Here is an 8,280-nt window from a genome sequence, read left to right as displayed (position 1 = left end):
ATGGATGGATCCCAGGACTAAATGACAAAGTAAACCTCCACACAGGTGCAGTTGGTTAAAAAAATGCTATATCGGAGACACATGAGTTAACATACAGACACCATGATTTATTTTGGGGAATTTCACTTCAAGATAAGTTATGTTATACCTGAGGGGAAACCATTCACATGTAAATGATCTGAGTATCTGCCTTCTATGTTGCTTCCAGAGATGCAGTATGGGTTGTTTGTACCTCTAATTTGGTTTGGCTAGCAATTTGAGAGAAGCGTGTTGACCAATTTGACCAACAGAAGTTTCTGGGGCCTGCTCAGTAGTTTAACCATCGAATGACACTATGGACCGAACCATCTGTTAAAAAACTGCAGAGTTGCTGAATGTCATGATGAGGAGCTCAAAAAGTCTCAAGAATACAAACTGCTTCAGAAAATCTACCTGATACAATGCTAAACCAAAGCGCCTATCCCTATCCTATCCCAGCCGACCCACCTTGCAGCCTCAGTTTGAACCTGCTTTACCAAAACTATTCGTTACCTACAAAGTTTACAGTTGCTGGAAAGGATATTTTTCATACTTCACATGGAGGTTAGCATTTGCCCTTGCGGCCTAACTATAATTTGCAGGACTAATCTAAAGGAAGGAAAGTGAAGTTTCTGTATTTTTCATCCTGAGGTTTTTTGCAATATGACACTTGCCACATTGGCTAACTACATAGGAACACTTTTTGCGTTAGCTGGACCAACAGTGAAATGATTTATGTAAAAATCAGGCTCGTTTGGAAAGCTGTAGAAAGCTTGTGCAACTGGCTCTTTGATGGAACAAAGGCTGCGCACACCCTGTTCTCCACAAGTAATCCAGCCTTGCCTCGTAGGAAGCTGTTTCATATACTCATTTCAGATGAAATGTTCATTTTAAGCACATTTAGGCATTTTGCTGTGCATCAAACCTTCATGTTCGGCATCAAGGAAATGTCCTGCTTTTTTCAACAAGATGTGTTTCCTGGACATATGGCAGGTTTCCATGTGCAATCAGCGAGTGGGATTATTTCAGCAGGCTATATTCTGTGGTTTATTACTTGAAGGTAAACTCAGGGATAATTTGGAATGCTGTGGGAGACTGACACCAATGGATGTATTTATGGAGACAATATCCAAACTGTTTTTGTTAACATGCCCCCAGTGAACTTTGGTGTTGGTTGCAGATAAAACGGAGCAGCAAACCATGTACTTCCTTTAATCAGGACATCCCTAGCGACTAAGATCCATTTACTTCAACTTTGGCAGTGTATTTAGGTTCACTAGTCAACCATGCAGTGCGAAGGTGAGGGATCTGTCTTCTACTTTCACTTTAGTATCACTGATTTGTTTTCAGCACCTGAAATGCCCCAAAACAACCTTGAATTGATTTGACAGCAGGGTGTCACTCATGTATCCTCCTGTGTATGCAGTTCACTTCCATCACTCAGGCCCCCATGGCAACCTGTGAGGATTTGAAGGAGAAAGGAGGATTTTGCTGGAAGGGTCTTCTGTATAATATGGCATTTAGTTTTGAAACTGTAGCGTTGCGTATCTTTTGCTTGATGGATACAAAGATGTCGACCCCAACACACACACACACACACACACACACACCCACGCATGCATACACACACACACATGCATACACACACACTTCTTTGAGCAGCTATGATTTATAGTAAATTGGAACTAATTTGTTTACATGTAAGGAAAGTGCTCAGAAGAACAGTACCTGCCTGTTCCCAGTTCTATAGTTTAATGAGGCAGGCTTCATATTCTGTCAACACATATTCACCACTCAGTTCTCTTGGGCTTTCATTTTTAATCAACACACCCACTCATTTATGCCAGTGCAGTATATTTCCATAACTGCCTTCTTACTGTTTCATCTGTCTCTCATGTCGGGTTATACTCACAGCTTTGTATTCACACACTTTGAGGAGATGTGGCCGTTGTTGGCGTATTCACTCATTGACAGCCATCCTCAGCCGGATGCAGTGTATTTTTGGCTGATATGCCAATATGATTTTCTTCCAAAGCCTTTGAGATTCGTAAATCCCCCAGCACTGAGGGATGCTTAGCATTGATGGGTCTGCACAACAACATTTCCATTCCTTTGGGCGGTTCGTGGAACAAAACAATCAAGCAGGGTTAGAAAGTCACACGGTACATTACAGTGACGGATTCCTGAAAGCCAATAAAGACCCTTACATCAATGCCAGTTTCAATTGATTACTTTTAATGAGTGCAAATAAATAATGCAAGACTGTTCACACACACACACACACACACCTACGCACACCCACCCACACACACACACACACACACACACACACACTGCCAAGCAACAGAAACTTTAGTTAAGTTTAATGCCCTTCAGTTGCCTTGGCTTTCTTAAAATATCTTTGAGGAGAATTGCTTGTTAGCACTTTGCCAGCCACCAGATCCCAAAAGCACCAAAAAGACAGTGTCAGAGGACCCTTCATCGTATTAACTCAGAGCTACTGGTCAGCATTTATGAAAGTTTGTGCGAGATTTGTATTCATTTACGTGACATCCAAATTAGTCCAACCTTTTCATGCATTGCTGAGGGAAGATCATAGATTTTCCTTTGTTGTAGGGAAGTTTTGCTCTGCCTTTTGCTTCTCCTTTTCAGTAAATTGCTACATAATAAAAATGGACACATCCGCATCTGATGGCTTAACAAGACAAGCAGTCATTTTCTCACAACAATAGGGCCTTTACAAATTAATTTGTACCACATATCAAAAACAATTTCTCCAAAATGTGGCATAGATAGTCTGAGATTAGTTTAGTTACTCTCAAATCTTCCATTCTGTGTAACGCAATTTAACATTTTCTCTTGAACATCGCTTTGTTTCCTAACAAAATGTGTGTGTGTGTGTGTGTGTGTGTGTGTGTGTGTGTGTGGGAATGCAAAATGGTCATATGTAGATACTCATGCTCCTCAGAGGATAAGCTGTGTTGATTTGAGACTGCCCTCGCCTGAAGACTGACAGTATTGTTCCTTTGTTCTGATGCGTATCCACGTTTTCACTGTCAATGACTTTTTGTGGTCAATGGGAATAATGATTATTGCCTCTGAGGCCACCTCTGGTGTCACTTCTGACATTCTTTTAGTAACCAGAAACCTTGTGGAGTGGAAGTGAACGTGGATGGATGGATTTGCAAAGAATGTTATTTTATTTATTTAATTTTTATTGTTTGACAAGAAAAAAAAAAGTATATGTATATTTGCCTTTTTATAACAGTTCCCTTTTTATTCCCAATTTCCTTGTACCATGGAGTTTAAATGGCTTAAAACTAACCAAACATTGACCATAATTCATGTTTTGTTAAAAAAAAATAAAAATAAAAAATGCAATGCCAAATGACCAATTTTGCCCTTGAGCTGTGAAGACGTGTTTGTACTAAATGGCTATTTTGTTCTGAGGATTTTTAACATTTTTGCAGCAATTTCACAATTTTTGGAATGCTTTTAACCATAAAGTGTCATCAAACAAACATGAGCAAACTTTTTAGCAAGTACAATTCCCATAATAAATTCCTCAGCCACTTGTAAACACATCAAGTTGTTGCTTTCTGCAGAGTTGTTCACAGAATAACAATACTATCATGTTTTGTTTTCTATTTTTCTTGCCCAGACACTTGTGGCGAAATCGACATGCCCAACCTTTGCACCACTGTGTCCCCGCAGTGTTTGTGGATACATCTCCATTTCATCTCATGCACAATGTCGTCCTCAACGCGTGAGGAAGCAGTTGAGATGGCATTTTCTTACACCACGCAGTGCCGCCAGTGGGGTGCTTCGCATTAAGGCTGGAATCACAGTAGATCTCTGTCTCAGCGTGGAGCTTGTCTTACAATGTATGGATGTATATTTTATGAGCATATGAAAATGTAAACTTCAGCTGTCTCACTCGATTGTTCTTTCTTTGATGGAAGCACATAAGATGCACGCATTTTGGACAACTGTTATTCATCGGCACTGCAACACCACAACATAACTAAAAATGCAAGATGTACACACGAGTCTTCATACAATCATTTCCACCTGCCTCACTTCTTTATGCAGCAATAGGACGATGCAGTTTCCAGAGGCTGGTCGCTGGTTTGTTTCTTCCTTGCCTCCACATATCCAACTGTGTCATTGCTTGTGGAATTAACAAATACTGGCTCAGGGTTAATTTCCTATTGTTGCTCATCTGTCTCCCCTGGCTTCATTCTCTTTTGCTACTTTGCCTGCTTTGCATTCTGAATTCACTGATTAAGTAAACCTGATTAGCTGAGCTGCCGCTGCCAAATTCACTCCTCAATTCCAAAGAGGATTTCTCTCTCTCTTCATTTTCCATTTCTCTATCTTGTCTTTCAAACAGATGAATGGATGATGAGATTTGACAGGCTCATTTTTACCAAGAGGGACGTATTTTCCTCTTTCTGAGTTTTGTACTGATGAACGCTGCCAGAACCGAGAAACCTGCGTATGACCAATTTGCAGTACCACCTGAAAACTGTTCTTCTTTTCTTCCCCTTCAACATCAGAGAAGTTCTTTGTGAGGGGTGTTCAGGGAAGATCAAGGTCTAAATCTTTTTTCTTGGAAATATACTGTTCAGTACTGTCTCTTTTGTCTTGCATATCTCTATGTCTTCTTTTTTCTTTAAAGCATACAAATCATTCATGCATACACACCCTTGTCATATCATTAAACTTTGATTTTATGCACTGACCACCTTTTGTTTTTACAAAATTTGCATACTTTTGCACATCGTCCGTAGTTCATGAAATGCAGATTTTAAAGCCACATTTGTCTTTACCTCCTTCTGCAGGTTTAATGCTTGCAAGACTATGCATATGTCCAATTTTGAGAAGTTTTCTGTACATGTCTGATTTCTCGCTGGGTGCTTTTATCCTATAAAGAGTATTCATATTTTAACATTCTGACATCCATTATATGTATATTTCATCCGGTGTACCCATTGCAAAGTCCATTAAAATGCCAACATGCTTGGCATCCCTCTGATCAACTCTCTAAAAGCTTGTATAATATATGTTGTATTAATGTCTGGAGACTCAGTCAGCAGACTCACATTTACTACTCAGCAAACATTTTATAGATATTTCAAAAATAAGTTCAAGTTGATGCACTGTTTATTTGTGGGTGACAACACTGGCAAACTATGCAGATCGTCAGGCAACTCTTTACCAGCAACATTCTGCAGCGACACTGTCCCATCTGGTTTGAGCTCAGTGGGACCAGCAATACTTTTTCAGCAGGACAATGAGCCAAAACTCCTCCAGGCTCTGTAAAGGCCAACAATCAGAGCGATAGAGTGCTGCAGATGACCTGGCCTCCTCGATCACCAGACCTGAACCCAACTGAGATGGTTTGGGATGACTTTGGAGCTCAGAGTGAAGGAAATGAAGCCAACAAGTGTTCAGCATGTGGTAGGAAATCCTTCAAGATTGTTAGAAAAGCTCCAACTGACGACGTTAGGAAGCTGGTTGAGAGGATGAATGTGCGATGCTGTTAATAAAGCAAAAGGTGGTTCAACAAATTGAACATATTTTGCTTTCTTTAATTTTTTTTTCTTCTGTTTTTGCTTAATTACATAGTTTTGGATTTGAAATAAATAAGCAGTAAACATAATGAAAATCCCTTGAATGAGCAGGTGTCACCAAACTTTAAACTATGTCTCATAGATCAAGGTTTATCAAAGTATTTTTTTAACTGACTGGCAATGGCACAAAGCTACATCTGATCATTTGTTTGAATCTGCTGTCACATAGGTGTCATTTAGAGAGCACAGTTTGTGGCGGGATACTAAAGATGCAGATTTTGAATCTTGTTCCTAATAATCCATAGCATTATCAAATAATGGTTAATTACATTAAGAGATGAATAGATCACACTCAATGAGCACAGTGGACATCTGCCCTGTGTTGGTAATGCTGTTTGAGTCAATGGACATATGCTCGGGGTCGCAAAGTCAGCTCTTTTAAATATGCAATAAGGATACAGGGACACTGTCCTCACCAGTTCCACATACATACGCCCTGCCTGGAGGTAATTAAGGATCACAGAAATCTTTGTCGTGGTACCCAACTGCGAGCTAAACCCCCACAATGCTATGTGCCAATACAGAACTGCCCAAAGTCTACATGCCCACCTTCTCTGGTATTAAACAGTAAGAGGCTCCACCTGGTAGAACAACCAGGTGCTACAGCTCATCTACATTACTTGTGTGTTTGTTATTTAGGAAAATGATCAGTGCATCCCTACTTTTTACTTGCTCTCTTCATGTTGTGCAAACTCTGTTCAACTTCAGAAATGCTCATTCCAGCACAGAGAATAACTGCACATACTTGTCTTATAAGGACTCTCATCTTCTGTTTATGTAGAACTCACCACCTGTTTATTGTACAGCTGTATTTAAATTTTTAATGTATAGTTGCAGTATGTAAAAATGCTAATGAGTTAAAATGTCTCAAGCTCCTCATTCCTTTACAAACATAGAGGTAAATTGGGATTTCTGTGAGGACAAATTCATCCCAAGATCATCAATCAGCAGCAGAGCATGCAACAGTCACACTCATATTCTTCATGACTGTGACTTAATCTCTTCTTTTTTGTTGTTGGTTTATTTTTTCCATTTCTCCACCACTTGGTAGCACATAAATGAGGGGAGGGTTGCATTTGAGCAACATTTAGCAATGTTTAGCAAATGAAGCGTTATTAAGCCCCCACAAAAGTAACTTTCCTTCAAGTGAGAAACTGGGCCGGTTTTTGCCGCTGTCAGCACTCTCTCAAGTTCACTCACTATAAAGCTCAGTATGTTACCAACCAAACAGATGGAATCCTTCAGTGTTTGAATTTCATCTGTGAAAATGGTTTATTTAAATATTATTCTGATATTGTCATTATAATACAAACTGTTGCAATGTTCCAGTACAGAAGCCTCACACAATACCAAAGAAAAGAGAATCATAATTCATCAGAATTTTTGACAGCTCAACAAACAGACAGGACCGCATTGAAATGAAATACATTAGAAGAAACAAATACATCTAGAGTGGATGAATAGTGTGGCATATAAAACAGAACAGGAAATGGTTGTGTGATGTTTCTGAAATAACATCCCTGGATGAAGGAACTGCTGCTCTAGCCGTCATCGTGAACTGTTCTCCTCTTTGGTAATAGAGACCTCAGTGCTTGTAAGCAACTCAGCCTCCATCAATACCCAAACTAAGCATCATTTTTCATCACTCCGATCACAATATCAAATCAATCCCCGCTCCAATCTCTCCTTCTGTGTTATTCACTATGTTGCAAGGACCCACGATCAAGCGAGTCCCCTAGATTAAGATGAAAGCTTTGTAAAGGAGATGTTTCTAATATATATAGATATAATTTTTTTTTGTCATATACATTTTACCCAAGTTCATTTTGAAGAGATGAAAACCCACTTTGGACTTGTTAACACTTGAATATGAGTACATGACACCATTGTTACAAGTACAGAACATCACTGGCCTCTGCCTTTTTAAATGGATTTTTTAAAAAACATGTTAACATGCTGATTATTTCATTTACAAGTTGTACAGGTCTGTAACTTTTTACATGAGGGTTGGACACACTGTCCACTCAGACTGTGCACACTCTCTCCAAAGTGCTAGAGCACGCTTCTAACAGAATCAACATTCAAATCCCATTCTCAGTGCCTTAAATAAGCTGTTCTTTTTTTTATTTTTTTTCCTCTGCAAACTAAATGTTTTGAATCATATTACATAACATGTCTCATTGGGGGGAAAAAAAAAATCAGTTCCCGGTAATAGCAGAGTGGCATACATGTGACAGTGATGCTAGATTAACCGTCCAAATACACCCTGAAGCTATTTGGAACTTGAGGGATTAGACAGGGCTGCCCTCTATCGCCCACACATCTTGTACCCAGGCTTGGAAGCTGCTGATCAGAAGATGTCGCTGGTCTTATCCTAAAGCGTGACACACCCTGTCAGCCTTTAAACCTCTGTGCTGAATCAACAAGTTTCCCTCCATCGTTCTTTGGGAATGCAGTACAGCTATACATGTAGGGGGGATTTTTGCTTTGTCGGCAAAGCAGAATAAAAGCTCAAAGTGAGGTGAATATTTTGCTTTGTGAGAACACGCAGCAATGTAAGTATTGCAAATTTCATCTGTATGTTATGTATGAATGTTAGATTACAGCATACAACGAATGAGGAACC

This window comes from Stegastes partitus, unplaced genomic scaffold, assembly GCF_000690725.1.
Source record: "Stegastes partitus isolate 25-593 unplaced genomic scaffold, Stegastes_partitus-1.0.2 Scaffold335, whole genome shotgun sequence".
Taxonomy (NCBI): Eukaryota; Metazoa; Chordata; class Actinopteri; family Pomacentridae; genus Stegastes; species Stegastes partitus.
This window is presented reverse-complemented; position numbering follows the sequence as displayed.